The following is a 24,034-nucleotide window of genomic DNA, read 5'->3' as shown; positions in this document are numbered from 1 at the left end:
TTGGCAGGGACCCAGAGCACACTCAGTAAAAGTGCATCAGATATCAGGCAACATTTTAGGGGGTGACCATGTAAAAATGGGCACTTTCCCCTACAGAAAGAATGTATATTCTTACCCTGCCAGCAATCTCCCAAATGTCGAAAAACTATTTTACAGAACACGTAGGTGAAAGAACTCCACAGTGTATTGTATTATAATTGCATTGCAATGCATTTGCAGACAAGTAGCACGCTACACTGATAGAGTGTGCCTGCTTAGAAGAGTGTTGAATTGCAGTGTGACTTATATTAAATAGCTAATATAGTGTTACCAATTTTTTTAATATACATAGAGTGGGCTTTGGCTCCACTCAGAGGAGCATAACTCTGTTGAACGCTTAATTTGAGCGGGTGGGTGCAGGTGGGGCCCAACATCACTTAATTATTCTCAACTTTGACCCAGAGCAAGAGAGAGAAAACAATAAACGGAGGAAAAGATGAGGAAGAGAAAGTCGGAAAAAACAATGGCAAAGGTAAATTGCAGGGATTGAAACAGAATATACAGGAGTGAGACAAGGGGGCAGAAAATGTATGGAGGTGGAAGAAAAAGCCATGAGGTAAAATCCAGACTACACAGTTTGATATGCAGCAATCCTGACATTTGTCAGTGCTGGTTGCGGCCTTTGGTCAAACACTTAGGGCAACAGCATTTATTATTATACAAAGTAATCATTGACTTTCTAACCGGATGCTGTTGACTATTCGGCGTATCATTCTGCCTTCCAGCAAGTGCATCCATTGAAATACTTAGGAACTATTTTACGTCCAAAAAATACAGTCATTCGCCACTTTGCCACATTCAACTTCTTACTAAATGCATCCTATAGTTAAAGCAATCCGATCCCATTTTGCTACTTTGGTTTCCGCCAATGGTAAAGCCAGATGGGCAGACATTAATGTGATACATGACATTTAATCATGCAGTGCATGTAAGCAGCATTCGCGAATATCGATGTTTAAATGCGTGGGCACTTTAAAAAATAACCCGAATTGCTTTGCCAGTGCCAGTGGTTGTTTCTTCTCCTGCCTCTATTTGCCATCGTTCCTCCTTTCGATGCCCTGTTGCTGCTTCCTGTTTGCTTCACCCACCCCCTATCCCCTTGCTTCCCTGTACTCTGCGCACTCGCGTGAACACTTGCTTTCGCCACCCCAACTTTATTCTCCCTTTGTTACCCAAGAGAGAGTAACAGTGACTCAAATAAATAGCCATAATGTTTCCAACCTCAGCCTCAGGAGCCTGCGCCTGCCCCCAAGTTCGATCGGTAATTGTAACATCAATTATAAACAGTGAATCTAAACTGCAAAAAAAGTATGTATCAAGCGGCTATATACAAATTCTTATTTTCCTCTCCACTTTTTATTCACCCCACGGCTGTCCATCCACTCGTGCTGTCATCTCTTGCTCTCTTCGTCTTTCCCCTCCCCCTTCTCTCAGCTGCCACAGGCGTAGTGCCAGCCGTGCCCTCGACAGAAATAGGCCGCAGGTGTTAAGTGGGAGGTGGGGGCGCGAGGGCGGCGCTGAGATTCCTCGTGCGGACCCTCAGTCCCCATCTCGAAGCAGACTGCTGAGACCTCAGCCTCAGAGCGGGAGCGGCCTCCACACTTTCAGGTCAGATTAATGTCATTGTTTTAACAGGGTGGAATATGTGTAGCGGTTAGAGGACCAACGTGCGTATTGAAGCACTACAAATTACACCCGTTTTCCATAGTGGGCTCCGTGGTTAGGGCAGCCTGTTCCTCTGAGAGGTCGGTAGGGTTGGGGTAGAAGAAGCAATGGGGGGCCAGGTCGAGCATGCCTGTACCTCGCCCAGACCCAAAGGGCTTTTTCCCCGATATCTTGACCTCTCATATAAGACTCTTCAAGTCTAAGAGACACTGGCTATGGGGTGACCGAATCTCTCACACTTGGGTAAATTAGAGAAGGTTTTCGACAGGACTGTGGCCAAGGGTGCTGGGGTTATGCCATGCGTTTAAGTTCCTGGTGAACTCTTCGCCAACCTGCAAAAGATTGAGTACATATTAAGGTTTGCCAGCAAAACACGGAAACCCCTTAGGAAGAGAGCCAACAGTGAGTGGTGTGGGGACCGAGGTAAATTGGCCGACATGTTTTTTAAACGTTGCATGGAAGTTGGATCTGTTCTGAATGGGCCACTTAAATACCACACAGTTGAGGAAAGTGTTCGTGTGAGTATGTGCTCCTCATCAGGCTTGCAACTGGACCCAAGCTTTGGGGGAGGAGAGGGAGTGAGGGGCGGGGGTGGGAGAGTTGTCTCCAAAGCCATGTCTAATAACATTGGTAAACAGGGTGTACAACCAAAAATATGCTGCCTTGAGGAAGGCGCAATATAGTCGAAACGTTTGTATTCCTCCAAACTTTTCAAACTTCGCATGTCTGCTGCACTGCACAGCACACATTCCAATGTGGGAAACGTTTTAACTCAGTCTAAGCATTGTGGCTTGCACTGCCAGTGCAAAATCTATCTCAGAGAACATGTCCACACCTTTGCATGGTGCAAAGGTGGGTGTTGGTGCAAATTAGAGCATTTGTGCACAGCACCTGGAAAGAGAGCTGGAGCACCCTATGTTTGTGGACATGTCGCTGTCCTGCCCTCTTCCTTTCACCCAATGCAGTGCAGCAACTTCGGCTACTACTATGCTTTGTGTGAAATAATAGTGCCCTATAGATATCATCTGCAGGGACTAAAATGGCTGATAGAACCAGAATGCAATATTCCATGCCTGGTATCATGAATGGGTCAAACCACTACTAATATTTTTTCACTTTTTCATATATATTTTTTTTACGCCAAGGAGCGCCAAGATGCTCCTTGGAGTGGTAGTAGCGCTATATAAGTGTGAGTTTACATTACATTACATTACATTACTCTGAAAAGCAAAATCTCTCACATATTGTTTGTCTCTCATTGCCTTGCACTGGTAGTTACAGTGTGGCAAGCTTGTATCTCTGGCTATTGTTGCTGTCTGCGTCTGCAGGGCATCCCATCTGCCCATTTGGCTTTTGCATCCTTTGCTATCCCTTGCTAATGGTTACCTTGCAGAGGCCTAGATCAGGCGCAGAGGGCAGGGCTGAGGGGGCACGGAAAGCATGGGCATTTAAAGGCAGCCTTATCAAACAGTAAATGGCCTCCAGAGTGTCATTCCAATATTTAAGAACTTCAAGTCAGCAGGACATGGGTAGAGGGGGCGCTCTCAGCACAATGGGGGTTGTGCTCCTGCTCCTCACACAGGATACATTTTATTCTCAGTTTGCAAGGCCCAAGCTACATTGCTTCTCATTGTCTTGAAGGGCCTAGTCAGCCCATGCTGTGATTCCAATTATTGTCACCCCACAATGCATTAACAAATGGACGGTAGGTTACCCGTGTCACGTGACAGCACGCCTACTGCCTGTAAGATGTAGGAAAGAAAAAACCAATCTGTAATTGATTATTTATTTATTTTTATAATTCCACTTATTGTGTTTACATTTATAGTACAGAACCACAATTTCCCACAGCATTAGCATGTATCACAATTTCACATAGATACAAATAATGTGGTATGCATGTACAATGCAGTAGGTCAAATCTCGTGTTTTGTGAGTGACTCTTATGTGAAAACCAAAATGAGCTATGCACTGATTCCATATTTTGGTGCCTCTGAATAGGTACACCGGTTTCTCCAGTAATTCGATACTTCCTTAAACTACTAGTCAAGCTGTAGTGATTAGCTGCGTTTGTGACCTGTTACCTATTTTTGTGAGAAGAAGTGGTTTATTTTTTAATTTGATGTGAGTCGCAGTGATATGGGTCAAATGTGGATTAATGGTAAAATTAGATATCTTGTGAGTGGGCTGAGATATGGTTCAGTGGTTAAGATGATGCGTTATTGATTAAATTCACATTTGGTCTAGTGGACAGGCTCAGGAGTGGGTAAAAGGCTGGCCCTGGAGCCGGGTTCTAATCTCAGCATCACTACTTATCTAGATTGTGTGACGCTAATTGGAAGTTGGGAGAAGGTAAAAAGAATTACAGTTTGTAATTAACAGCTGGGGAAAATGTGTGCCTGCTTGATATGGCTTGCCATGCCAAAGGTAAGATAGGTATCAGAGCACTGACCCACCATTTTGACTTGGCTTGCCGAGGAAGAGACGTCAGAGTCTTGGATTCTGCGAGGAATTTATTCTCACTCTCCTTCCTTTCACTATGCCTGCTGGTTTTTAGGTCTCGACTAGCGTTAGCAGCGCGCATGCGCCGCTCTCGCCATGCAAGGGCTTTTTGGAGTCAATACTGTTTCAGAAGCCTTCAGAGGCAGACTTGAAGCCCCGCCCATCTTTTTCATTCGCTGGCATCATCCTCCATGCTAAACGATGGCTCGTGATTGAAAAGGAGCTTATTAGTCCCTCCTTGTTACCGTCCTGTCCACTTTTAGCCCCACCCACCGGGACTGGATGTTTTACTTGCGGCATTACATGTTCGGCATTGTATACTCGTGAGAACTATTTTCTTTCAGATGGTCAGCAGCCCTATCACTGGCCAGCTGCGGTGCGTATGGCTTGCTGTCCAGAGGTGCGCTGTGAGCCTCTGTTCTTGTTTTACAGCGGCTACGCCCTCTAAATTGTATTTAAAAAAAATTTTAATGAGCGCGGTGCCCACTAAGGACACAGCATATACTTTATTTATTTATATTTTCGCGGCGGCAACTTCAGGGATACCGGGCTCTGTTTTGTTTTTTTTTTACTCTAAAACTGAGTGCGGCGCCGATTGAAGGACACCGTTCTCCGTTTATTTATATAATTCTTAACTTTAACACTGAGCGCAGTGCCTGCTTCAAGGACACCGCGCTCAGTGTTAAAGTTAAAAAAGAAAAAAACGAATGCGGTGTCCTTCAAGCGGCACCACGCTCAATTTTAAACTTAAGCATGTGCAATGCAATCGGACTGATTGCATTGCAAATGCTTGTCTTTATTTTGAAATGAGCCATGTGGCCATTGCTGATACTGTGACACCGGCATGGGATTCAGTTAAGAGAGCAATGTTATCGATAAAAGCTATGGCCTCCAAAAAAAAACATACTCTCCATGCCTCTGCATTTGTGGTTTCCGAAAACTGCACAGCAGGGTGCCTCCAAGGCAGGCTGTGGCACGGGTTGCTGCTTCTGACTAGGCTACGTGCAAGTATTTTTAGAGGGTGTTGGCTGATCTCTCCAAAGATAAGCGAACATAGAGTCCATGACACCAGCCTTAATATACTGGCTAGTCTTGGCGTATCCAAACTACATGAGCGTGAACACCAGGCGAAAACCAGCCCCGGGAGAGTACGTTCATGGTTGTCTGTGCATTAAGCAACATCTTCTCACGTTTAAGCATATTGAACATTTTTAAGATCATTCCGTCCATGGGGATATGCCCCCCGCATCACAGCCCCACTCAGCTTTTCTATTGCTGTTTCCAAAAAAAACCTGCAGAACATAAATACATACGGATCCTTTGTTGAAGCCCTTCTTGCTTTTCAAAGACATCCTCCTGCTTTGGTAGTTAAAGGTATTTGCAGTTTATCTGGCATTCATGTGTAAGGTTTAAGAACGCTGAACCCAAACATCATTTTCTTGAGACCGCCACACATTAAACAGAACCAGAAAACCAGTAATAACTATGCACAGAGACATGTTAGAAGACATTTTAAATAGCAGGATCTTGTCCTAATGACCTTACTCCTTTTCTTTTCAGACACAGGGAGACTCTAAGCCATCTCCTTAAAATCACAATTTGTTGAGCCAAGGCTTGGATTAGGCCCTGGTTTCCTAGTCCCAAGGGTGACACCTCTACATCTCCTCCTTTATATTTGGAGAGCACTGGCGGTATATAGCAACCACAGTGCGCCTTTCCAACAGGAGCGCTTCCAGAAAAGACAAGCATTTGCAATGCAATAGGTCTCGCATTTACATGAGTTTAAGCTAATGGCATTGTAAATGACAATGCCTTTTATTTATGTTTTAAAAATAAAAACAAAAATAAAAGCCATTGTCATTTGCAATGTCAATAGCTCAAACTCGCCTAAAAGCGAGACCTATTGCAATGCAAATGCTTGTTGTTTTAATGTTTCTCTTTCCTTGTTGTGTCATGTTATTGGGTGTAGACTAGATGCACGGTGCCTCTTAGAAATACGTGGGTGGAGAAACAAGTATTAAATGTGCATAGTGCCCTTATTCGGGTGAGAAAGGCTTCTGCTCATTCAGCAATCAGTTGGCTGCTTGAATTTTGGAGTGTTGTTGCTTTATTTCTTATCCCTTTATGTCGGTGTGTCAGGGCCAATGCAGCATCAGTGCCTGCTGAGCTCCATGCTTTGTGGGAGGAGAATATAAAAAATTCTTTGGAAGATACTGTTTCTGTAAAGAGACTGAATAAATTGTCTCTACCGCATCTGGGTGCAGGGTCGGACTGGGAACCTCAACTAGCCCGGATTGATTGCTCCACGAACTGCCCTTGGAGCAGGGGGTCGGGGTGGGCAGGTGGAGAAGGGGATGTCCCTGCCTGACCCGCTCTGGGAGCAGGGGCCAAAATTGATGCATTGCTGCAAAACCGGCTCTAACGTGAGCAAGAACGGCCCCCACAGGCCCAAAACCGGACCCACCCCTCCGGCTCACCAGGGAAATACCCGGTGCCCGCTACAGCCAGTCCGGCCCTGTCTGGTTGTACTAAAAGGTTTTCATAACCTAACAAAAAGGACATAAGCAGAGCATATTCAATTGGGAGAGCAGTGGTCCAATGCACTCCCAATTTAGACAGATTATTAGAATGTGTCAAAACAAAGATCACCTTACTAATGGAGTCCTCCAGTTTCCTTACCTTTTCAGCCCCCATTGACAGAGAACAGCACTTAAAATGCATACATTTTCCCCACTTCAACCAGTGGGTAACCACACTGTGAGTGATGGCATCATGTCATTTTACATCCACACACTAAGGGCCTGATTACGATGATGGTAGGACCGCCACCGACATCCCGTTGGTGGTGGTCCCACCACCATTGCAATACGGATTACCGCCCGCCGCTTTAGGATGGCGAGGGGATGGTTGGCGGTCAAAGAGACCGACCGCCACAGATCCGACGGGCTCAAGGAGCCCGTCGGTCCGTCGGAGGGCCTTTTTTTTTTTTAAACAAACTTTATTGAGCCACAAAGCAACATCAGAATATCATAGCAAATACAGCATGGCATTTTCCCCCCTCCTTCCGAGCCCCTCTTCCCCCCCCCCCCGCTCATAACAGAATTCAGCTTCATGAAGCGTAAGCATCTATGGTCCTATGCCAGCCGAAATAGGACAGTCTTACGGCTGGAAAGCAATAAATGATGGCACGCATAGGATACCGAACCCTGCAGTGCATAGCGTCCCAGTGAACTAAGCAAACCCTTCAACAACCCCCGTAGCCCTCCTAAAGTCACCTTGTGCTAAGGTTCTACAGTCGCCGCATCAGCCACCTCACAGTTCAATCCAGGCCTTCGCTTCACTGGCCCAATCCGTGGAGTGCTACACAGGAGTATCCAACCCCATCCTCCCCTATCCCACCCCCTCCCCCTCCCCATGTCAGTGTGCCCTCTTAAGCCCCCCCAGGGAAAAAATCAGTACCCTCGTGCATTCAGGCGCCGAACTCCAACCAAGATATGTGCCTAGCCACGTCCGCTGTGGGAAGGTGATGGTTCCATGTGGCTAATCAGGTGTGCCCTGTACCCCTACTCCGGGACCACTGCACTACTCAACCCCGGGCGTGTGTGCCTACTCCGGCATGTGTCTAGAGTGTCTCCGTCCCTGCGCGCTCCTCCGTGTCCCCCCTGCCCCCCTCCAATCCCCGGGTTGCCAGTACCTCCCCCCATCCTCCTCACCTACCGTCGTTGATGATTGAAGCTCCACCACTAGCGCGCCCCACGCTCTCGCTGCGTCTAACGCCCTGTCATTAGAGGTGCGCCTGGCCAGCTGTAGCCTGAGTGTCCCCTCAGCGTTCGCCCAAGTCAAGAAACTCCCCCGCCATCTCCGAAAGCTAGGACCCGTTCTCGACTTCCAATGCATGGTGAGCTCCCTTTTCGCCATGACCAACCCCAAATTAAAGAACTTGCTAGTAATTTTTGTGGCGGGCGTATGAGGGAACCAGAGCAGTAGCCACACCCCCATCCCCACCTCGATCTGGCGTTCCGTGACCCGGTTCAGGCACTCCACCACTTCCGTCCAGTAGGATCCCAACCCCGTGCAGGACCAAAACATATGTCCAAAATCTGCGCCCTCCGCATTACAGCGGGGGCACATCGAATGAGTCCCTCTGAAGATTCGCTGAATCTTACCCGGCGTTAAATAGGCTCTATGAAGCGTGTAATATTGGACTAGTTGAAACCGAGCGTTGCGCGTGCCCTTCCAGGCCCTCCGCACAAGTTGTGGCCACGTCGTCTCCGGGATAGGTTTACCAAGATCCTCCTCCCATTTATTCTTCAGTCTTTCCAGGGGCGGGAGCCCTTCCGTTGCCAATCTCCTGTATAAACAGGTGATGGCCTTGAATGTGCCTGCAGCCATCGTGACATACTGACAGCCCAACAATGTGGGGGGCTCCATCAGTCCCAGCCTCCACTGTTTCTGGATTCCCGACACCAGTGCCGCATGCAGCAAAAAATCTCCCTTCGGGAGGTCCCAGGTACTCTGCAGCTCCTGGAAAGGCAACAGGACGCCATCCCTATACAGATCTCCGATCACGTGGAGTCCGCACTCTTCCCAACCCGCCAGCGCCGACCAGTCTCCGCCATGTGGCATGGCAGTGCACATGCCTAAAGGAATCTCAGGGGCATACGGGGCGGAAATGCCCGCCCGCTTCTGGCTGCGCAACCAGCATTGTCGGAGGGTGCGTTCCTCAAGAGTTAGTTGATCCAGCCTCAGTTTTTGCTGCAGCACTATGAAGGACAGCACACAGCGGGGGATAACCCTGTCCTGCGGTCCGTCCGGGCCCCGGAACTCACACGCCACCGCCTGTGTAAGCCACTGCAGGTGCACCGCCAAATAGTACCATTCGAAATCCGGGACCGCCATCCCCCATCCTCCCGCGGCCGCAGCAAAGTGGCCAACGCTACTCGCCTTCTGCCCGAACCCCAAATAAACCCTATCACCAGTGACCGCAGCATCCTGAAAAAGGACGTCGGTATCCACACCGGCAGAGTGCGGAAAAAATACAGTAACCGCGGTAAGACCACCATCTTTAGGAGCGCTATCTTCCCCGCTACCGACAACGGGAGGGTCCGCCAAAATCCCATACTACCTCTAATGCCCCTTAATGCACCACCTACGTTACCTTCCAAAAGATCAGAGTGGGCATGGTAGACGCGAACTCCCAGGTACGGCAGACACTCTGATTCCCATCGCAGATCCTCCAGCTCCAGAGGACACGGGTCGCCTAGTGCCAAGGGAAACAGGCAGGTCTTAATCCAATTAACCCGCAACCCCGATAGCCAGCCAAACTCCCGCAGGAGGGCTCAAACCCCCAACACCGCTCCTTCCGCGTCAGCCAAATACAACAAGAGGTCGTCCGCATACAGGGAAATAAAATGCGTCTCACCACGTAGCTGTATCCCCTCATAATGCCGTCCTCGGCGTGCATATGCTGCCAATGGCTCGATCGCTAAAGTCAATCAATCAATCAGGAGTTTGTTAAAGCGCGACTACTCACCCGTAAGGGTCTCAAGGCGCTAGGGGTGGGGGGAGTTTGGGGGGGTGCAGGTTCCATTCCATCAAGGAGGGGGTCTGTCGAAGAGCCAGGTTTTGAGGTTTCTTGCGAAGATGGGGAGCGATGTTGTCTGTCTGAGGTGGAGCGGAAGGGCGTTCCATGCTTTGGCCGCGAGGAAGGAGAAGGAGCGGCCTCCCGATCTGGTCTTTCTGGTGCGGGGGACCACAGCGTAGGAAAGCTGGGCTGATCGTAGGGTCCTTTGGGGTGCATGGAATTTGAGTCGGCTGTTCAGGTATGCTGGTCCGGTGCCGTGGAGGGCCTTGTGTGCGTGGGTGAGCATCTTAAAGGTGATTCTCGCCTCAACGGGGAGCCAGTGGAGTGTGCGCAGGTGCTGGGAGATGTGGCAGTGTTTTGGCAGGTTGAGGACCAGTCTTGCGGCAGCGTTCTGGATGTTCTGTAGCTTGCGGATGAGGTTTTTGTTTATTCCGGCGTAGAGTGCGTTGCCGTAGTCGAGTCTGCTGGTGACCAGGGCGTGAGTGACTGTCTTTCGGTGTTCGAGGGGGATCCATTTGAAGGTCTTACGAAGGAGGCGGAGGGTGTGGAAGCAGGAAGATGAGACAGAGTTGATCTGGCGGTCCATTTTGAGCTCGGAGTCCAGGATGATTCCCAGGTTGCGTGCGTGGTCTGTGGGGGTTGGCGGGTTTCCGAGGGCGGTGGGCCACCAGGTGTCACTCCAGGCGTCGGGGTTTGGGCCCATGATGAGTACTTCTGTTTTGTTGGTGTTTAGTTGTAGGCAGCTGTTTTTCATCCATTTGGCGACGGCTTCCATGCCTTCTCGAAAGTTGCGTCTGGCGGTGTTGGGCTCGTTGGATAGGGAGAGGATGAGCTGGGTGTCGTCTGCATATGACACGATGTTGAGTCCGTAGGTTCTGACGATGGGGGCAAGTGGAGCCATGTAGACGTTGAAGAGCGTCGGGCTGAGGGAGGAGCCCTGGGGGACTCCGCAGGTGATAGGTGTGGGGTCCGAGAGGAAAGGGGGGAGTCTGACCCGCTGCGTCCTGCTGGAGAGGAAGGAGCAGATCCAGTCGAGGGCCTTGTCCTGGATTCCTGCATCGTAGAGTCTGCGTATTAGGGTGCGGTGGGAGACTGTGTCAAACGCCGCTGATAGGTCGAGGAGGATGAGGGCTACTGTTTCTCCTTTGTCCAGTAAGGTGCGGATGTCGTCTGTTGCGGCAAGGAGGGCGGTTTCCGTACTGTGGTTTTTTCTGAAGCCGGATTGGGAGGAGTCGAGGATGTTGTGTTCTTCAATGAATGTGGCGAGTTGGCTGTTGATGGCTTTCTCGATGACTTTCGCTGGGAACGGGAGCAGGGAGATGGGTCTGTAGTTTTTGAGGTCGGTGGGGTCCGCTGAGGGTTTCTTTAGGAGGGGGTTGACCTCGGCGTGTTTCCAGTCGTTGGGGAATGAGGCGGTCGCCAGGGAGCGGTTGATGGTTTGGCGGAGCATGGGTGCGATGGTGTTGGCGGCTCTGTTGAAGATGTGGTGGGGGCAGGGGTCCGTGGGGGCCCCTGAGTGGATTGACTTCATTGTCTTCAGTGTGTCTTCGGTGGTGAGGGCTGTCCAGTCATCAATCGCTGGTTTCCGGGTGTCGGGGGTGGTTGGTGAGGGTTCAGTGTGTTGGTTGTCTTCGTCGAAGTTGTCGTAGATGCTCTTGATTTTGTGGTGGAAAAAGATGCTGAGTTTGTCGCAGAGGTCTTGTGAGGGAGGGATGTCGGTAGACTCGCTGGTGGGTTGGGCGAACTCCTTGATGATGCTGAAGAGTTCCTTGCTGTTGTGTGCGTGGGTGGAGATTCTGTCTTCAATCGCTTTTTTCCTCGTTTCTCTGATGAGTTGATGGTGGGCGTTGGTGGCGGCTCTGAAGTTGTTGTGGGCTTCTGTGGATTTGGTGTTTCTCCAGGCCTTTTCGAGGCGGCGGCATGTGCGCCTGGACTCTCGAAGTTCGGTGGTAAACCATCTGGCTTTCTTGGCACGGGTATTGTTGTTTTTCTTGAGGGGGGCTATGGTGTTGGTGCTGTCCGAGATCCATCTATGCAGAGTTCGGGCTGCGGTGTTGGGGTCGTCATTTTCCGCGATGGTTGGGGTGGAGTTGTTGAGTGAGGAGGTGAGCTGGTCATCGGTGATTTTGGTCCAGTTTCTTTGTGGAAGCAGGTGCTGGTGTCTGTGGATGGTGGGTGTTCTGAAGGTGAAGTGGACACAACGATGGTCGGTCCATGGGAGTTCGGTGGTGTGGCTGAAGGTGATGGAGTTTCCTGTAGTGAAGAGGGGGTCGAGGGTGTGTCCTGCTGAGTGCGTGGGCTCGGTCACGATCTGGCGGAGTCCAATGTTGTGGAGGTTGTCCAGGAGGGATGTGGTGTTGGGGTCCAGTTGATTGTCGAGGTGGAAGTTGAGGTCTCCCAGCAGGGTGTAGTTGGTGGATGCGATGGCCTGCGGGGAGATAATGTCCGTGATGGAGTTGGCGAAGGGTCCGCGGGGTCCAGGGGGTCGGTAGATGAGGGTTCCTCGAAGGGCGGCGGTGGGGCTGGCCAGTATCTTGAAGTGAAGGTGTTCCATCAGTTCTGTGGACTCGTCAGGGAGTGTGCTCAGGCGGAGGCTGGATTTGTGGATGATGGCGATTCCTCCTCCTGGGTGGATGGGGCGGTCCTTCCTGGAGATCTTGTATCCTTGGGGGATGGCGATGGCGATGTCCGGTCCCGAGGTGGTGTTGGTCCAGGTTTCGGTGAAGAATGCTACGTCTGGGGTTGTGCTGTCGAGGAGGTCCCAGATTTCTGTGGCGTGTTTGTGGAGGGATCGGACGTTGAGGAGGATGCATTGCAGGGTCTTCAGTTCGGTTGTGTTCTTGTGGGCGGGTTGTGCTGGATCCGTGTTCTTGGCGGTGCTGCAGGTGTGCCGGCAGCGGTGACAGCTGAAGGGTCCATGGGTGTCGGCTGGTGATGCTAGCTTGCAGTTGTTGTTGCAGCCTGGGTTGAGTGCGTGGAGTGCTGCTGGCTCGTAGCGTTGGCGGGGCGGAGGTCCAGGGTTCCTGGTGCCGGTCGCGGACGGGTCGCAGACGGGCGCAGACGTGCTTGCCTTTGATGCGCCTTCGGTGCACCAGCGGCGCGCGCGCAGCCCGCGGCCGCACAGCGGCCGCGTAGTGGCCGCCATTAAGTAGGGGTCGGGGAGGGCTGGACAGCTGGGAGGCGGGAGCGGGGAGGGGAGCTGGATTGGGCCGGTCGTGCTGGGGGGGGAGGGGCCGCGGGGGCAGCAGCGGCGGGGAAAGGTAAAGGGAGGAAAGAAGGGATAAAGAAAAAAGGGAAAATAGGCAGAAATAAGGCACAAAAGAGCAGAGATGCAGAAAAGAGCAGAAAGGTGAATGATAGAAAGTGTAAAAAAACGAGTGAAAACGAGAGAAGGAGCAGAGGGAGAGAAAGGGAAAATGGGCAAGAATAAGGCACAAAAGAGCAGAGGTGCAGAAAGGTGAAAGATAGAAAGGGGAAAAAAAACGAGTGAAAACGAGTGAAGGAGCAGAGGGAGAGAAAGGGAAATGGGCAGAAATAAGGCGCAAAAGAACAGAGGTGCAGAAAGGTGAAAGATAGAAAGGGGAGAAAAACGAGTGAAGGAGCAGAAAGAAAGAAAGGAGACAGAGGTCCACTGGACCACCAGGGATGAGGCGCAGGGAAACCTGCGGGTGGAGGAGGGCCTCGATCGCCAACACTCAAGAGTGCAGGGGCAGGGGCACCTCACTTAATGGTGGAGCTGCGAGGGTGGGAGAGCAATTTCACTGACAATGAGTCAGTGGTCTTGCTCGCCTGTCCCCGCAGTGGCCGCCATTAAGTAGGGGTCGGGGAGGGCTGGACAACTGGGAGGCGGGAACGGGGAGGGGAGCTGGATTGGGCCGGTCGTGCTGGGGGGGGAGGGGCCGCAGGGGCAGCAGCGGCGGGGAAAGGTAAAGGGAGGAAAGAAGGGATAAAGAAAAAAGGGAAAATAGGCAGAAATAAGGCACAAAAGAGCAGAGATGCAGAAAAGAGCAGAAAGGTGAATGATAGAAAGTGTAAAAAAACGAGTGAAAACGAGAGAAGGAGCAGAGGGAGAGAAAGGGAAAATGGGCAAGAATAAGGCACAAAAGAGCAGAGGTGCAGAAAGGTGAAAGGTAGAAAGGGGAAAAAAACGAGTGAAAACGAGTGAAGGAGCAGAGGGAGAGAAAGGGAAATGGGCAGAAATAAGGCGCAAAAGAACAGAGGTGCAGAAAGGTGAAAGATAGAAAGGGGAGAAAAACGAGTGAAGGAGCAGAAAGAAAGAAAGGAGACAGAGGTCCACTGGACCACCAGGGATGAGGCGCAGGGAAACCTGCGGGTGGAGGAGGGCCTCGATCGCCAACACTCAAGAGTGCAGGGGCAGGGGCACCTCACTTAATGGTGGAGCTGCGAGGGTGGGAGAGCAATTTCACTGACAATGAGTCAGTGGTCTTGCTCGCCTGTCCCCGCAGTGGCCGCCATTAAGTAGGGGTCGGGGAGGGCTGGACAACTGGGAGGCGGGAACGGGGAGGGGAGCTGGATTGGGCCGGTCGTGCTGGGGGGGGAGGGGCCGCGGGGGCAGCAGCGGCGGGGAAAGGTAAAGGGAGGAAAGAAGGGATAAAGAAAAAAGGGAAAATAGGCAGAAATAAGGCACAAAAGAGCAGAGATGCAGAAAAGAGCAGAAAGGTGAATGATAGAAAGTGTAAAAAAACGAGTGAAAACGAGAGAAGGAGCAGAGGGAGAGAAAGGGAAAATGGGCAAGAATAAGGCACAAAAGAGCAGAGGTGCAGAAAGGTGAAAGGTAGAAAGGGGAAAAAAACGAGTGAAAACGAGTGAAGGAGCAGAGGGAGAGAAAGGGAAATGGGCAGAAATAAGGCGCAAAAGAACAGAGGTGCAGAAAGGTGAAAGATAGAAAGGGGAGAAAAACGAGTGAAGGAGCAGAAAGAAAGAAAGGAGACAGAGGTCCACTGGACCACCAGGGATGAGGCGCAGGGAAACCTGCGGGTGGAGGAGGGCCTCGATCGCCAACACTCAAGAGTGCAGGGGCAGGGGCACCTCACTTAATGGTGGAGCTGCGAGGGTGGGAGAGCAATTTCACTGACAATGAGTCAGTGGTCTTGCTCGCCTGTCCCCGCAGTGGCCGCCATTAAGTAGGGGTCGGGGAGGGCTGGACAACTGGGAGGCGGGAACGGGGAGGGGAGCTGGATTGGGCCGGTCGTGCTGGGGGGGGAGGGGCCGCGGGGGCAGCAGCGGCGGGGAAAGGTAAAGGGAGGAAAGAAGGGATAAAGAAAAAAGGGAAAATAGGCAGAAATAAGGCACAAAAGAGCAGAGATGCAGAAAAGAGCAGAAAGGTGAATGATAGAAAGTGTAAAAAAACGAGTGAAAACGAGAGAAGGAGCAGAGGGAGAGAAAGGGAAAATGGGCAAGAATAAGGCACAAAAGAGCAGAGGTGCAGAAAGGTGAAAGGTAGAAAGGGGAAAAAAAACGAGTGAAAACGAGTGAAGGAGCAGAGGGAGAGAAAGGGAAATGGGCAGAAATAAGGCGCAAAAGAACAGAGGTGCAGAAAGGTGAAAGATAGAAAGGGGAGAAAAACGAGTGAAGGAGCAGAAAGAAAGAAAGGAGACAGAGGTCCACTGGACCACCAGGGATGAGGCGCAGGGAAACCTGCGGGTGGAGGAGGGCCTCGATCACCAACACTCAAGAGTGCAGGGGCAGGGGCACCTCACTTAATGGTGGAGCTGCGAGGGTGGGAGAGCAATTTCACTGACAATGAGTCAGTGGTCTTGCTCGCCTGTCCCCGCAGTGGCCGCCATTAAGTAGGGGTCGGGGAGGGCTGGACAGCTGGGAGGCGGGAACGGGGAGGGGAGCTGGATTGGGCCGGTCGTGCTGGGGGGGGAGGGGCCGCGGGGGCAGCAGCGGCGGGGAAAGGTAAAGGGAGGAAAGAAGGGATAAAGAAAAAAGGGAAAATAGGCAGAAATAAGGCACAAAAGAGCAGTGATGCAGAAAAGAGCAGAAAGGTGAATGATAGAAAGTGTAAAAAAACGAGTGAAAACGAGAGAAGGAGCAGAGGGAGAGAAAGGGAAAATGGGCAAGAATAAGGCACAAAAGAGCAGAGGTGCAGAAAGGTGAAAGATAGAAAGGGGAAAAAAAACGAGTGAAAACGAGTGAAGGAGCAGAGGGAGAGAAAGGGAAATGGGCAGAAATAAGGCGCAAAAGAACAGAGGTGCAGAAAGGTGAAAGATAGAAAGGGGAGAAAAACGAGTGAAGGAGCAGAAAGAAAGAAAGGAGACAGAGGTCCACTGGACCACCAGGGATGAGGCGCAGGGAAACCTGTGGGTGGAGGAGGGCCTCGATCACCAACACTCAAGAGTGCAGGGGCAGGGGCACCTCACTTAATGGTGGAGCTGCGAGGGTGGGAGAGCAATTTCACTGACAATGAGTCAGTGGTCTTGCTCGCCTGTCCCCGCAGTGGCCGCCATTAAGTAGGGGTCGGGGAGGGCTGGACAGCTGGGAGGCGGGAGCGGGGAGGGGAGCTGGATTGGGCCGGTCGTGCTGGGGGGGGGGGGGCCGCGGGGGCAGCAGCGGCGGGGAAAGGTAAAGGGAGGAAAGAAGGGATAAAGAAAAAAGGGAACATAGGCAGAAATAAGGCACAAAAGAGCAGAGATGCAGAAAAGAGCAGAAAGGTGAATGATAGAAAGTGTAAAAAAACGAGTGAAAACGAGAGAAGGAGCAGAGGGAGAGAAAGGGAAAATGGGCAAGAATAAGGCACAAAAGAGCAGAGGTGCAGAAAGGTGAAAGGTAGAAAGGGGAAAAAAAATGAGTGAAAACGAGTGAAGGAGCAGAGGGAGAGAAAGGGAAATGGGCAGAAATAAGGCGCAAAAGAACAGAGGTGCAGAAAGGTGAAAGATAGAAAGGGGAGAAAAACGAGTGAAGGAGCAGAAAGAAAGAAAGGAGACAGAGGTCCACTGGACCACCAGGGATGAGGCGCAGGGAAACCTGCGGGTGGAGGAGGGCCTCGATCACCAACACTCAAGAGTGCAGGGGCAGGGGCACCTCACTTAATGGTGGAGCTGCGAGGGTGGGAGAGCAATTTCACTGACAATGAGTCAGTGGTCTTGCTCGCCTGTCCCCGCAGTGGCCGCCATTAAGTAGGGGTCGGGGAGGGCTGGACAGCTGGGAGGCGGGAACGGGGAGGGGAGCTGGATTGGGCCGGTCGTGCTGGGGGGGGAGGGGCCGCGGGGGCAGCAGCGGCGGGGAAAGGTAAAGGGAGGAAAGAAGGGATAAAGAAAAAAGGGAAAATAGGCAGAAATAAGGCACAAAAGAGCAGTGATGCAGAAAAGAGCAGAAAGGTGAATGATAGAAAGTGTAAAAAAACGAGTGAAAACGAGAGAAGGAGCAGAGGGAGAGAAAGGGAAAATGGGCAAGAATAAGGCACAAAAGAGCAGAGGTGCAGAAAGGTGAAAGATAGAAAGGGGAAAAAAACGAGTGAAAACGAGTGAAGGAGCAGAGGGAGAGAAAGGGAAATGGGCAGAAATAAGGCGCAAAAGAACAGAGGTGCAGAAAGGTGAAAGATAGAAAGGGGAGAAAAACGAGTGAAGGAGCAGAAAGAAAGAAAGGAGACAGAGGTCCACTGGACCACCAGGGATGAGGCGCAGGGAAACCTGTGGGTGGAGGAGGGCCTCGATCACCAACACTCAAGAGTGCAGGGGCAGGGGCACCTCACTTAATGGTGGAGCTGCGAGGGTGGGAGAGCAATTTCACTGACAATGAGTCAGTGGTCTTGCTCGCCTGTCCCCGCAGTGGCCGCCATTAAGTAGGGGTCGGGGAGGGCTGGACAGCTGGGAGGCGGAAGCGGGGAGGGGAGCTGGATTGGGCCGGTCGTGCTGGGGGGGGGGGGGGCCGCGGGGGCAGCAGCGGCGGGGAAAGGTAAAGGGAGGAAAGAAGGGATAAAGAAAAAAGGGAACATAGGCAGAAATAAGGCACAAAAGAGCAGAGATGCAGAAAAGAGCAGAAAGGTGAATGATAGAAAGTGTAAAAAAACGAGTGAAAACGAGAGAAGGAGCAGAGGGAGAGAAAGGGAAAATGGGCAAGAATAAGGCACAAAAGAGCAGAGGTGCAGAAAGGTGAAAGGTAGAAAGGGGAAAAAAAATGAGTGAAAACGAGTGAAGGAGCAGAGGGAGAGAAAGGGAAATGGGCAGAAATAAGGCGCAAAAGAACAGAGGTGCAGAAAGGTGAAAGATAGAAAGGGGAGAAAAACGAGTGAAGGAGCAGAAAGAAAGAAAGGAGACAGAGGTCCACTGGACCACCAGGGATGAGGCGCAGGGAAACCTGCGGGTGGAGGAGGGCCTCGATCACCAACACTCAAGAGTGCAGGGGCAGGGGCACCTCACTTAATGGTGGAGCTGCGAGGGTGGGAGAGCAATTTCACTGACAATGAGTCAGTGGTCTTGCTCGCCTGTCCCCGCAGTGGCCGCCATTAAGTAGGGGTCGGGGAGGGCTGGACAGCTGGGAGGCGGGAACGGGGAGGGGAGCTGGATTGGGCCGGTCGTGCTGGGGGGGGAGGGGCCGCGGGGGCAGCAGCGGCGGGGAAAGGTAAAGGGAGGAAAGAAGGGATAAAGAAAAAAGGGAAAATAGGCAGAAATAAGGCACAAAAGAGCAGTGATGCAGAAAAGAGCAGAAAGGTGAATGATAGAAAGTGTAAAAAAACGAGTGAAAACGAGAGAAGGAGCAGAGGGAGAGAAAGGGAAAATGGGCAAGAATAAGGCACAAAAGAGCAGAGGTGCAGAAAGGTGAAAGATAGAAAGGGGAAAAAAAACGAGTGAAAACGAGTGAAGGAGCAGAGGGAGAGAAAGGGAAATGGGCAGAAATAAGGCGCAAAAGAACAGAGGTGCAGAAAGGTGAAAGATAGAAAGGGGAGAAAAACGAGTGAAGGAGCAGAAAGAAAGAAAGGAGACAGAGGTCCACTGGACCACCAGGGATGAGGCGCAGGGAAACCTGTGGGTGGAGGAGGGCCTCGATCACCAACACTCAAGAGTGCAGGGGCAGGGGCACCTCACTTAATGGTGGAGCTGCGAGGGTGGGAGAGCAATTTCACTGACAATGAGTCAGTGGTCTTGCTCGCCTGTCCCCGCAGTGGCCGCCATTAAGTAGGGGTCGGGGAGGGCTGGACAGCTGGGAGGCGGGAGCGGGGAGGGGAGCTGGATTGGGCCGGTCGTGCTGGGGGGGGGGGGCCGCGGGGGCAGCAGCGGCGGGGAAAGGTAAAGGGAGGAAAGAAGGGATAAAGAAAAAAGGGAACATAGGCAGAAATAAGGCACAAAAGAGCAGAGATGCAGAAAAGAGCAGAAAGGTGAATGATAGAAAGTGTAAAAAAACGAGTGAAAACGAGAGAAGGAGCAGAGGGAGAGAAAGGGAAAATGGGCAAGAATAAGGCACAAAAGAGCAGAGGTGCAGAAAGGTGAAAGATAGAAAGGGGGAAAAAACGAGTGAAAACGAGTGAAGGAGCAGAGGGAGAGAAAGGGAAATGGGCAGAAATAAGGCGCAAAAGAACAGAGGTGCAGAAAGGTGAAAGATAGAAAGGGGAGAAAAACGAGTGAAGGAGCAAAAAGAAAGAAAGGAGACAGAGGTCCACTGGACCACCAGGGATGAGGCGCAGGGAAACCTGCGGGTGGAGGAGGGCCTCGATCACCAACACTCAAGAGTGCAGGGGCAGGGGCACCTCACTTAATGGTGGAGCTGCGAGGGTGGGAGAGCAATTTCACTGACAATGAGTCAGTGGTCTTGCTCGCCTGTCCCCGCAGTGGCCGCCATTAAGTAGGGGTCGGGGAGGGCTGGACAGCTGGGAGGCGGGAGCGGGGAGGGGAGCTGGATTGGGCCGGTCGTGCTGGGGGGGGAGGGGCCGCGGGGGCAGCAGCGGCGGGGAAAGGTAAAGGGAGGAAAGAAGGGATAAAGAAAAAAGGGAAAATAGGCAGAAATAAGGCACAAAAGAGCAGAGATGCAGAAAAGAGCAGAAAGGTGAAAGATAGAAAATGTAAAAAAACGAGTGAAAACGAGAGAAGGAGCAGAGGGAGAGAAAGGGAAAATGGGCAAGAATAAGGCACAAAAGAGCAGAGGTGCAGAAAGGTGAAAGATAGAAAGGGGGAAAAAACGAGTGAAAACGAGTGAAGGAGCAGAGGGAGAGAAAGGGAAATGGGCAGAAATAAGGCGCAAAAGAACAGAGGTGCAGAAAGGTGAAAGATAGAAAGGGGAGAAAAACGAGTGAAGGAGCAGAAAGAAAGAAAGGAGACAGAGGTCCACTGGACCACCAGGGATGAGGCGCAGGGAAACCTGCGGGTGGAGGAGGGCCTCGATCACCAACACTCAAGAGTGCAGGGGCAGGGGCACCTCACTTAATGGTGGAGCTGCGAGGGTGGGAGAGCAATTTCACTGACAATGAGTCAGTGGTCTTGCTCGCCTGTCCCCGCAGTGGCCGCCATTAAGTAGGGGTCGGGGAGGGCTGGACAGCTGGGAGGCAAATAGTAGGGGTGATAGCGAGCAGCCCTGAAGGGTACCCCTCTCCACCTGGTATGCCACCGATATGGAGCGCCCCGTACGAACCATAGCCGTGGCGTAGCTATACAGCAGCTGGGTCCAACGCAGGAAGTTATCTCCCAAACCAAAGCCCCGCAGCACTTGGAACAAGTATGGCCACTCCACACTGTCAAACGCCTTCTCGATATCTACCGACAGCACCGCCGTTCCAGACAAATCCTCCCCGCTCCCCCCCATAATTCGTATCAGCCGTCGTATGCACGTTGCAGTGTTCCGGGTCGTTATAAAGCCCGATTGATCAGGGTGCACGAGCGTTCTCATATGCACCGAAAGCCTGGTGGCCAAGATCCTACTCAACACCTTGTAATCTACCGTGAGCATGGAGAGTGGGCGGTACGCCTTCACAGATGTGGGTGTCCCGTCTTTCTTTAGTAGTGGCACTATAATCGCCTCCATGGCGGATGGTGGCAACTTGCCCAATTCCCATGCCTCTGCATACACCATGTGCAACTGTGGCACAAGGACATCGATGTACGCCGCATAAAATTCCACCGGGAGGCCATCCACCCCCGGCGTCTTCCCCCTGGCCATATGCTTAACCACCACCCTGATCTCGCCCAACGTGATAGCGGCACCCAGCCCATCTCCCTGCTCCGACTCCAATCGTGGTAAGTGCGCCTCCTACAGGAAAGCGGCTAATCCTTCGGGCTGCTCCGTCAGCCGCCTCTGATACAGCGAGGTATAATATGCCAAGAATTGGTCATTGACCTCTTTCTGTGTGTATACCAATCCCCCATCTGGCAGAGCCAACGACAGTATCGGCGTTCCCCTAACAGCCGGGTTGGCCAACCAGGCCAGCAGTGTGCCCACCCTATCCCTCTCTGCATGCGCACGGGCCATGTATGCTCTATAGTCGAAGCAGCGAAGCCGCCCAACCTGCGTGGCCACCTGCTCCCGTGCCTCCAGTACCATCTCCTTTCCATCCGCGGATCTGTGGCTATCTTTCTCCGCCCGGCGCAGGGAAGCCTCCTCCCGTTCTATGTCGCACAACAGAGTCCGGCGTGCCCCTGCAGTGGTCGAAATGCACAGGCCCCGCACCACCGCCTTGAAGGCATCCCATTCATGAGCCCTGGTTGTCGCCGTTCCCGAGTTTTCCCTAAAGTATTGTTCAATGCCCACCCCGACCTCCGCGCGAAATACCAGATCCTCCAGCGCCATTGTGTTCAGTCGCCACGTGGGGATCGCCGGACGCTGGCGTGACCAGAGGACCGTGACCATGACCATACAAGGGTTGTGATCTGAGATCATTTTCGCCACATACTCGCTGTGGCGTGTGAGCTCCTGGGCCCCTGGCGTACATAAGTCCCTGTCAGCGGGGTGATGCGTCCGCCACGCATCCACAAGACCCCACTCCTCCTGCCACTTCCGCCGCTCCTTGGCCGTTCTTCACACCACTGACTGGGCCAATGGCGGATGAGACCGGTCCAGCTCCACATCCGTGACGGAGTTGAAGTCCCCGCCCATGAACACCTACCATGAAGGGCACCAACCTCCCCGATAGCCTTGAGAAGAAGTCGGCCTACTCCAAATTCGGAGCATAGATGCTGCAAAACGTAACATCACGGCCATCTAGGCGACCGATCACTGCCACATATCTACCTTCCGAATCCACAGACGTGGTCATGGGCTGAAAGGGAACCCCCGCACGCACCCAGATCAAAGTCCCCCAGGCAAAAGCGGAATAAGTGGTATAAAATAGCTGCCCCCTCCATCTCCGCTGCAGCGCCCACCCTTCAGCCTGTATAAGGTGCGTTTCCTGTAGGAAGGCCACCTGGATCCCTCTACGGACTAAATAGGCATGCACTTTATATCACTTCCTCATGGAGTTCAGCCCTCGCACATTCCAGGTGATACACTTTAGTTCAAGTCGGGTCGCCATAAGCAGGCATGCAACTGCGCTTTCCCCCCCACATCCGCACGGGCACACTGACAAACCCCCAGAACCCAAAACCTCCCAAACAAACCCTCATCCCACCCTGCCCCAGAACAGGCGCCAAACAATCGTTACCCATCCAAACCTAAACCCCGTTGTCGGGGAAACTCTGGTAGAAACCAGAGACTCACAAGTTATGTGAGGTAGAGGAGGTGACCCTACACCAACCAAGCCAGACAGCGATCACTCCACTTCAGCATAACGGTCAGACCTCGTGCAAGAGAGCCGTCTCGCCCCGGCAGTGTCCCGCCCCCTATGCGCCCCCCTCCCACAGGGAGCCCCCCCTTGAGCCCCCCGTCTCAGGAGTATGGCAAGCATCCCGCCCACCCCATAACTCTCCAGCCACCGCCCCCGGCGTTTCATGCAGCCGCACCATCAACCCCCCTTACTGTAAACCGTACGAAGTCCAGCAGAGTCATGCATCGATGAGGTCATCAGCAGTTCCCGGGGTGACCTGTGGCGGACCTCCGTGTCCTCCCTCAGAGACCCCGGACCCCCCTTCATCCGAGCCATGCTGCGAGTCTGAGTCCGCCAGTGGATCCGCAGCCCCTGCGCCAGAAATGATGGACACCGCTTGCAACGCAGCTTGTCTCTCCAGCTCTGTCTGCGAGGCCGACGGAGGTCGCCTGTCCAGTGTGCATTTCCGGTTGCGATGACTCCTTCGGGGGGGATGTATGACATTACAACGTATGCTTTTACATCGCATGCCTTTACAACGCGGTTTTTACAACGCAAACCTTTACGACGCATAGCGCTTTGGGGTGCTGGATAGTGAATAGTTTAATTTACTATTCCAACTCCAGTCCCCGTGGACACTAGGGAAGGTGTTGGATAGTAAATTAAACTTATTCCCTATCCTAGAGTGCCCCCCAGCGCAATGCGTTGTTATGGTTTGCGTTGTAAAAGTTGCGTCGTAAAGGCACTGCGTGGTAAAAGTTGCGTTGTAAAGGATGTTTCCCCCTTCGGTGTTTCAGCCGTTCCTCCCCTGCCTTTTCCCATGTGCCGGCCCCATCCGTGCCCGCACGGTAGCGTTCCAGCCACTGCCAGGCCTCTTCCGACGTGTCGCAGAAGGTCGCCACTCCGTCAACCATCACCTTCAGGGGCGCCGGGAACAAAAGGGAGTACTGCACGCTCTCCACGCGGAGTGCCTTTTTGACAGCTAGGAATGATAAATGGTTCCGTTGCACCTCCTGGGAGTAGTCAGGATAAAGAGAAACAGAGGCGTTGTCCACCTGATATGGGCCGGACGTCCGGGCCTGTCGCAGTAGGAGATCTCGGTCCCTGATATGCAGCAGGCGCGCAACCACGGGACGAGGTGGGCGGCCTGGTGCCGGCGGTCGAGCTGGGACTCTATGTGCCCTTTCCAGAGTATAAAAGTGTGTTAGGCCCTCCAGGGCAACCACATCTCGCAACCAGGCTTCCAGGTACGACACCATATCGCTCCCTTCGACTTTTTCGGGCAGACCCACCACCCGAATGTTATTGCGCCTGTTGCGCCCTTCCGCATCCTCCGCCCTCTTTTCCAGTAGCCGCACTCTGCGCTGAAGGTCATCCACCGCGGTGTCCGTCGCCCTCTGGGCCGGCTCCAGCTTCTCCAGCACCAGTTCCGTTCCCTTCACGCGATCAGTCAGCTTGTCGTGATCCGCTTTGAGCAGTCCCAGGCTCGGAGACACCCGCGCGATATCCTGATGCAGAGCTTCTATCGTGTCTGAGATCGCCTTTGAGGATCT

The 24,034-nt window shown here is 52.6% G+C and overlaps 1 protein-coding gene across 1 annotated transcript in view; it reads left to right on the top strand.

Moving 5' to 3' along the window:
• The first annotated feature begins 1,524 nt into the window (after positions 1 to 1,524).
• The window catches only part of TRIM72 (tripartite motif containing 72), a 123,402-nt gene continuing 100,892 nt past the window's right edge, over positions 1,525 to 24,034 (top strand). Inside the window, exon 1 of the mRNA XM_078652454.1 lies at positions 1,525 to 1,647. The gene's annotated coding sequence lies outside the window, so the exon portion shown is untranslated. The remainder of the gene's footprint in view (positions 1,648 to 24,034) is intronic.

The sequence above is a fragment of the Lissotriton helveticus genome, chromosome 7, assembly GCF_964261635.1.
Source record: "Lissotriton helveticus chromosome 7, aLisHel1.1, whole genome shotgun sequence".
Taxonomy (NCBI): domain Eukaryota; kingdom Metazoa; phylum Chordata; class Amphibia; order Caudata; family Salamandridae; genus Lissotriton; species Lissotriton helveticus.
Note: the sequence above shows the minus strand (reverse complement) of the source record. Positions and strands in the feature narration are given on the sequence as shown.